Source organism: Drosophila biarmipes, chromosome 3R (genome assembly GCF_025231255.1).
Source record: "Drosophila biarmipes strain raj3 chromosome 3R, RU_DBia_V1.1, whole genome shotgun sequence".
NCBI lineage: Eukaryota > Metazoa > Arthropoda > Insecta > Diptera > Drosophilidae > Drosophila > Drosophila biarmipes.
In genome coordinates, this window is record NC_066616.1 from 32,550,151 (window position 1) to 32,556,732 (window position 6,582).

The 6,582-nt window shown below is 42.4% G+C and overlaps 1 protein-coding gene across 2 annotated transcripts in view; it reads left to right on the plus strand.

Annotated features, from left to right (window-relative positions):
• Window positions 1-6,551, plus strand: part of LOC108025358 (guanylate cyclase soluble subunit beta-1) — a 48,376-nt gene extending 41,825 nt beyond the window's left edge. For both annotated transcript variants that reach the window (XM_017095818.3, XM_044092310.2), the window contains exon 18: window positions 5,484-6,551. The gene's annotated coding sequence lies outside the window, so the exon portion shown is untranslated. The remainder of the gene's footprint in view (window positions 1-5,483) is intronic.
• Window positions 6,552-6,582: the final 31 nt, after the last annotated feature.

Sequence of the window (6,582 nt, forward strand, 5' to 3'; positions counted from 1 at the left end):
TATCCCCGAGCTTTGATGCTGGCATTTATTCTGTGTGTGTTTTTGTTTACAAAGTTTTGGCCAACCGAGCTGCAAGCGAAAGAGTTCTGTTTCGGCCGAAAATACCGCAGAAAGGAGCGGATTCGGGTTGATCGGGGCTTGCGCTTAGAATGTAGCACATATTTTGAAAACAAATATTTGACATGAGCAAGCGGGCGAACAAGCCCAAGGCTCTGGGAATCTCGAGGATATGCCGCTGCGAGGGCCGTTCCCAAATCGAGGATTAGCTGCTTAAGGACAACCTATTGATATCATAAACAAACAATGGGATACTTTACATTTTTGTTTGTAGCATTTGGTAGCAAGGAAATTAACAAAAATATATTTCAAATATACCTTCATACTTTTTTGGAACGTATCAAATCTTAGATAACTATTAAACTAAGTTAAAATTGTATTTACATTTTCTAAGCCATACTTAAAAGAGTCATTTTTTCTTCAAAATATTGTACGTCCCCACAAACTTTATTAGCTACCCTCGCATATATTTTTGGCGGAAACTTTGCTTAATATACAGTGTCACAAAGCGTAGTGAAATCGCATTAAAAGCCCTCTCACAAGCTCATCCGAGTATAAGCACGCCACAGAAAAAAGACGTGCAGGGAAATTGGGTTGTCCCAATTTTCGGCTGGCATTTTAAGTGCACATACATCGCCATCGAATGGGTGTATCTATCTATCCTCCAGATACATATTCATCTGCTTATGGCCTCGATATGGCGCACATTATCGTTAAATGCCGGCGGCAACAACAAGTTGGCATGCAATTTGATGACTTGGAAGTTGGCAGGCATTTTGATGATGCCATTCAACTGGCAGAATTGTGGGCGTATGTAATTCTGGATGCCTAACGAGGGCTCGTTAGAAATGGATTAACATTGATTAGTTCTTGGGCCTCTGCGCTGGAAAACCACATCTGAAATTTCCCTAATTAAATGCCCCGAAATGTGGTCCAGCATTTTTAATAAATCCCAGCATTTCGGGGCTCCCTCATTGCTCATTGAAATTCATTGGAGCCAGAAATAAAAGTACAAAATACCCATAAAGTTGCCTGATTTGGTGGCACTGCCACCCAAGTAATCCAGAGCGGCTTGTTTCCGCTCCTTTTCCTCCCCCTGCCCTCGTAATTTTCCACATTTTTCCTATTTAGTCTTATTTATTCTTCACATCCGGGCTGTTTGTAAGGGAAGTTGTTTGGGGGATGCGGTGGCTGCCCTTTGCGACTTTTCCCTCATTTAAGGTGGCCCACTTTAAGGACCTTCAGCGAGGGGCTGCATTGGCCACACAAAACCACTTCTGGATTGTAATTATTTTTAATGAGCGGCGCCTTCGATTGCAGTGCTGGTTGGCATTACAGCCGAGTTCAACAAAATATTTTAAAATAAAATATTTAAACGTTAAAAAAAAGAATTATTATTGAAATTTAAAGCCTGAATAAAGAGAACGGGAAAGAAAAAGTTTATTTTAAAGATGCTCCCTAACTAGTTTGGTATTATTTTCCATTACCGTATTATGCTTAATACATCTGCATACACTCTGAAGTATCCACCAGCTTTAATGAGCCTCAGCCTCGCCTCATCAGCTCCTCTTCAGAATCGTTTATCATGCGCCAGACAGATACATGTATATATGGAGTACATATAAACCCGAGCAAATTTATTCGGTCCGCAACAAAAGAGCGATTTTTCTTTACATTTCCGCATGATTGGGAAATATGGAAATAACTCGGCTGCCATCGACCTCGCACAATTTCCGCTTCCTGTGCGCGCTAACATACAAATCCGGATATCGCAAAGAACGCCAATCAAATAAATATTTACCCGACTAAATACGGCGTAAGCCCTTATGCGACAATTGGGCGTTGGACGTCGGGCGGTGGGCGTGGCATCTTATTAAAAATTTAGTTGAATTCCCAGTGACAGGCGTGCCAAGTTTGTCAGCTGCAGGGAGAGAGCCGAAGCCCGGTCTCCGTCTCATTTAAAATTCATAAAGATGGAAATTATGATTGCGATGAGCCGACTCGACGACAAAATGTCAGAGGCAAAGGCTTCTGTTCTACTCACGGTCCCAAGGCGAATAAGTGGGGGGTGAAGAATACGAAAAGAATGGAAATTGTGTGACATAATAACGCTTATATAGCCATACGGCTGATGAGACGATAATGAGACTCTGCCAGCCGAGTTACGCATACGCCACGTGCCCCCAAAAAGGGTTGACCTGTGAAATTCCAAATAAATTACTCACATGTGGCCCACTCTCGGCAGTCAAAGGATACCGGCTCCACATTGAATTATCTCATCTCGTCGCTTTTACCTGGCACAGAATTCGAAGGGCGGAAAATTTGCAAGGTTGGGCAAAAGTTTTTCCAGCTTGCTTAGTTTTTCGGGGAGCCAACATAAAAGTTTTCCTATTTAGATTACTGTCGATTGTCAGTTTTGGCAAAGCCAAAGCCAAAGCAAAGGCAAGGCAGAGGCACACAAAAAAGTTTTATTGCCCCAACTCGAGGGGTTTATTAATAAATGATGCTAGGATGCAGGACAGTCTATGGCCAGGTATTCATTTGGCATGTCCTGGGGCAGCTTGATGGCAGCAAGGACATCTCAAATCCCGTTCATTGTCACCGGCAGATCAACATTGGCGGGGGTAAACGGGCGAGGCGTGGCTTAATCGAAAACTCGGCACTAATTTCAATTAAAGTTGGCATGATTGCAAACAGGCGAACACTCAACTGCGGTCAGATGGCGACATTAACTGACTTTCTCCGCTTTCTCCCACTCGCCGCAAATAGTTCCTGGGCAAACAGGACGACTTCGATGGCACTCATTTGCATACCGCTGCAAGTTGCAAGTTGCAGGCTGCCACTTCGGCACGCCCACAGTCGATGGGCAAATGAAGTCTACTTGCCTCTAAATGCTGCCGACAACAAATCAATTTGAGGCGGGTTTACCATACCAAATTGAGCCGGATCGTTGTTTACACAGTTGTCCTTGGAGTGCGTAAGGAGCAGTCGGAAGTCCCAGTTGTTATGACAGCCGGGACTTAAACTTGAATGCATTCGTACTATGTTGCAGCTGCTGTGCGGCTTCCAAGTGCTAAAAGGGGCAGGGAGAGGAAGCCCAATAAAATCCAATACGCATAAATAAATGAGAAAGGTCGCTGTTCAAGTAGTTTCTGATTTCATTAGGACGAGAAATCTTGAACACACAGTAGATCGAGTTTTTACAACAAATAACTAGTTTGGTTTTGAAAAAGGTGACTAAAAGTATGCAGGGGAATTCATCCGTCTATCTTAGGGTTTCTATACTTACCGTTGCATACTTTTAGGAACTTTTATAAGGGATTTCCCTAGGGCTTAGACATTGTTGTGGCACCCGAGATCTCCCTTTAACTACACCATTTTCAATTTGCAACTGAGAAAACATTTTTTCCGAGCGCGAATATATTTCCCAGAATATCCTTTATCATCGCTGCAAGCCGTGTGAACCTGAAGTTTATGCTCTTTGTATGCAATCGAATGCAATTTGCCGCGAAAACAGTGAGAGTGGAAAAAGGGAAACAAAGCAATCTTGGATACGCCCGCAACATCAATATCGGTAACTTTCCATGGACCATTTTCCGATTCACTTTTCCCGGCTCGGTTTTTGCTCACCCAACGCATTTTCTCGCTGCCGCTCGCTCTTTTTTGTAAATTCCGCTCGACAAAAGGCGTAAACTTTTCAGACAGCAAGCGGGTGTAAAGCTGGCATTTCCCCGCCCCTTTGGCACAGGTAGTGTGTGTCCACCTTCGTGCATTTGATTTGTGGGGCCATAAAGTTCGAGGCACAGCACAGGATGCGATATTTACAATTTTAATTCAATTTGTTGAAAATTCCCAGGCGACTGTGCCTTGCACATATATCTGTGGTTGTGGCAGGATGACCCCTAACGAAACACTTGCTGCTATTTTTGCACATTAAACTAATCGATATTTTATGTGTGGCGACGGAAGGAGGGGTGGACAGGGGGCCCAGCATTAGATGCAAGTACATTTTAGCCATTTTGTCGTCGTAGTCGATTCAATGACAGCTCGGCCCAAGGACGGCCAAGGACTCGAGGATGTTGTTGTTTAATTGTCTGTAAAATTGTTAAATTGCTTAGCGTGTCAGCAGGATCTGCAGGGGCGGCGGAAGGGGTCACGGGGCCAGGAATGCTGTCAGTGGCTTGTGGGGTTAACATGCATGTGCAATTACTATCAACTGCCCTGCCTTCCACTCGACACCGTCGACTTATTTATTCATTTCCCGGTTGCATACCGAAGACAAAATGCCGAGCAGAGATCTCCAATCAAATCTTATTTATTTTTAAGCGAGTGCTAAAAGGGGAATATTTGAGATGTTCGTTAATAAACCGGTTTAAAATATATGTGATTACTTTAAAAATTATTATATAAACAAAACAAAGTTTCTGTATTCAAAATAGAAACCAAATGTATTATGCTTACCTTACTAAACAGGGCTTCAACTAGAGTCACCATTTGGCATGCATACTTATATACTTATCTATATACAACTTTTTGTTTGCACTCCGGCCAAATTGAAATACCAAACTTGCCAAACCGCAAATGGCTGAAACCTGGCTGTAAGCAAAACTGGTGGGAGTCGTAAAACTGACTATACTAATGCTATAAATAATCGTTTCCTGGCGGACCTTTAAACTTCCTTTTTTCGTGGGGGTCTAAGGGAAAGGGAATTGCTTACGTGATTGAAATTTTGAAAATTCCCCAACAAAGGCAGCCGACATAGGTTGGCCAGTTTTTGGCAATCAAAAGTTGTTTGCGCCTTTGTAGTTGGACTGCTGGACTGTTTGTGGTCAAAACGCCCCCTCACCGAAAAACGCAGTTGGCATAACAAACAAGGGAGCTGGGTGGGAAAACAAGCCAAGTTTCTTGTTCCGTTGCGCTTCCACATGGCCAAAGTCCAACTTTTGACATTGACACTGTTTCCACCTCGTGTGTCCTGCGAGTCCTGCGACTCCTGCGATCCTGGCACCGGCTTTACGGCGTAATTGGGCGTGAAGGGTTAAATTGAATTGCGTGCTCACGGGAGCCAGACGGTTAGGCAAACAAACAGAACTCAGATTTAGATAGCCCTTTCCTACAGAGAAATAAAAAGTGTGAGATGTTGACCCAAAACTCGGCACAAAAAAGGGGTCCTTCTCCAAAAGTTTCAGCTCTCATTATATCTGAAACATAAGAGCCAACTTAAAGCTGATCATTCATAGTCCCATGCTTTGAATAATTTTATTCTAGCTCATTTTAGTTGACCATTTCTTTCTGTGCAGAAGATGACCGCATTTTATGCGGGGCCAGTTCGTGACCGACATAGGAGTATTTATTTTTCCCATTTTGCGTTTGCCGCCGCACCAATATCCCCACTAAAATCTTTCTAAATTGTTTTCTCGTTTCAGCCCGTGGATTATCCTGTAAAAATGTTTAAAATCATCTAAGTGTGTGTTGCGTGAGTCCTTGTAGATGTGTATTATCGTGTAAAGGAAGTGTAATTTGTTAATATGTATTTATTATGATTCTACTTTGTGATGGTTTCTTACGCTGAACTTTTTCGTGTAACTATATAAATCTAAAGACGGGCATTACTCGAACTGTAAAAATCGAAGAGCGAACAATGTAAGGCAAATATTCTAACTAAACCACTCAACTTTTGGGTCAACTACTTAAGCCGTAAACGTAAATTAGCATAACCACAAGGCACCAAAGAGGAAAGACAGACAAAAAGACAAGATATATGAATATACACACTGTATACATAGATCTAATTCGGTTCGCGTACTTCTATACAGGGCTACCGACCAGAAAGCAAACTCAACTGCACCAAAAGCAAACTCTATACAAATGTACAACCGAAACGAGACGGATCACAACCAAGTATTTACATGGGTAAATGTTCTTAAGTCCTTAGAGCGACATCAAGAAAATAGGACTATAGGTTAAGGCTCTCCGACCCACAAGTTCGTTTAAGTTTCCATTGATCTATGGCCATTGTTACGAGGACAAATCTCTACTTTACTATGAAAAATAGCTTTATAGTTTATAAGCCATCACGCCGGAAGTCTCTCTCTCTGAATCATGGACTATAGCTAATACAACCTATATATAGATATACTCATAGCAATATCGATGTGCACACCGCAAATACTCCTATAATATATGTAACTGTTCAGCTGAATGTTCTTCTAAGGCAAAGCGTAGCTCAAGACTCGATCTGTTTTTGTTGGTCCAAACGGGTGTTGAGTGTTAAGTCTAAGTCACCTACTTGTACTGTAAGCAGGCTAAGAAGCGCTAAGTGCTTACTAACTAAGCCCTCAGCCCCTCCTTCCGCCCCCATCTGTTCTCACCTGTACACAAGTGGAGTAAATGTTAAATACGTTAAACTAAAATCAATATGTAACTGTACCCAAGAGCAAATCGCAAGATAAACATACGCAGAAGCAAATAAAAGTATTTCATTGAACCCTGAACTGTGGAGGGCGGCTTTTTGTTCTGAGGAGT